The sequence below is a fragment of the Nannospalax galili genome, unplaced genomic scaffold, assembly GCF_000622305.1.
Source record: "Nannospalax galili isolate Female #2095 unplaced genomic scaffold, S.galili_v1.0 scaffold1181, whole genome shotgun sequence".
Taxonomy (NCBI): Eukaryota; Metazoa; Chordata; class Mammalia; order Rodentia; family Spalacidae; genus Nannospalax; species Nannospalax galili.
The window spans coordinates 2,456,048-2,458,146 of NW_008345687.1; positions in this window are offsets into that span (position 1 = coordinate 2,456,048).

Here is a 2,099-nt window from a genome sequence, read left to right on the forward strand (position 1 = left end):
TTTAATAGAGTCTATTCTCCTCACCCACCAACCCACCTGGGAGGATTGTCAGCAACTCCTCCAGGCCCTTCTAACCACAGAAGAAAGACAGCGAGTCATCCTGGAGGCCCGGAAAAATGTCCCTGGGCAGGATGGGAGACCCACTCTGCTCCCAAATGAAATAGATGCAGGATTTCCTCTGACCAGACCCAACTTGGACCCTGAAACCGTGGCCGGTAGGGAGCGTCTCCGTCTTTATCGCCAGACTCTGTTAGCAGGTCTCAAAGGGGCCGGAAGGCGCCCGACCAATTTGGCAAAGGTACGTGCTATAACCTAAGGGAAAAAAATGAAACCCCCGCAGGTTTCTAGAATGCTTGATAAAAGGATATCGGATGTACACCCCTTTTGATCCCACAGCCCAGGAGCGTCAGGCAGATCTTATTATGGCCTTTATAGGACAATCAGCTCCTGACATTCGTGGTAAGCTCCAATGGCTGGAGGGCCTTCAGGGGTACTCCTTACAGGATTTAGTAAGAGAAGCTGAAAGAATCTATAATAAGCGAAAAACTTTAAAAGAGAGGACAGAATCAGAAAAGAGCAAGAAGATAAAAAAGATAAGAAAGAAAAAAAGAAAAATAAAAAATTAAGTCAAATTTTGGCCACAGTAGTTCAGGGAACAGGACCAGGACCAGGTAAGAACCTGGGAGACAAGAAAAGGCCCCGAGTGAATAAAGACCAGTGTGCCTATTGCAAGGAGAGAGGACATTGGGCTCGAGAATGTCCAAAGAAGCTGAACAGACTTCAAAAGAAAACAACCCCAGTCCTGACTCTAGGGGACTAGGGAAGTCGGGGTCAGGGGCTCCCCCCTGAGCCCAGGGTAACCTTGAAGATAGGGGGGCAATTGACTACCTTTATGGTAGACACAGGAGCTCAGCACTCAGTCCTAACAACTGAGGGACCTATGAGTTCCAAGACAGCCTGGGTCCAAGGGGCCACCGGAGGAAAAACATAGGAGCTCCCCCCTGAGCCCAGGGTAACCTTGAAGATAGGGGGGCAATTGACTACCTTTATGGTAGACACAGGAGCTCAGCACTCGGTCCTAACAACAACTGAGGGACCTATGAGTTCCAAGACAGCCTGGGTCCAAGGGGCCACTGGAGGAAAAACATACAGATGGACCACAGAAAGAAAAGTGGGCCTCAGCACAGTACGAGTCTCTCACTCATTCTTATTGGTCCCCGACTGTCCATACCCTCTTCTTGGGAGAGGTTTACTCTCCAAGTTGGGAGCCCACATCCATTTCACTACAAAGGGAGCTACTGTAAAAGGAAAAGATGGAGCTCCACTACAGGTATTAACCTTGCGGCTGGAAGATGAACATCGGTTATATGAGGGACCGATAGTAGGAATTCCTGGTATATCTGATTGGCTAACTAAAATTCCCTCGGCATGGGCCGAGACAGGAGGCCCAGGACTAGCATATAACCAGCCTCCAATAGTGGTTACACTAAAACCATCTGCAACTCCGGTTTCAATTAAACAATACCCTATGAGCAAAGAGGCCCGAGAAGGAATCAGGCCTCACATCCAAAGACTTTTACAAATGGGCATACTTCATCCTTGCCAATCCCCTTGGAATACCCCGTTGCTCCCTGTGAAAAAGCCAGGGACAGATGATTATAGACCAGTTCAAAACTTAAGAGAAGTCAATCAGAGAATAGAAGATATCCATCCCACTGTTCCTAATCCCTATAATCTTCTGAGTTCTTTACCTCCCAGTCACAGGTGGTATACTGTTCTTGACCTAAAAGATGCATTCTTCTGCCTAAAGCTGAGCCCGGTTAGCCAGCCCATCTTCGCTTTTGAATGGAAAGATCCTGAAGCTGGAATATCGGGACAATTAACCTGGACACGACTTCCCCAAGGATTCAAGAACTCCCCTACCCTGTTTGATGAAGCTTTACATCGTGACCTGGCTGACTTTCGGATAAGGAACCCACAGATTATGCTCCTCCAGTATGTAGATGACCTCCTCTTAGCGGCTGAGACGGAAGCAAGCTGTTTACAAGGCATGGAGGCTCTCCTATTGAGACTGGGGGAACTTGGATACCGAGCCTCAG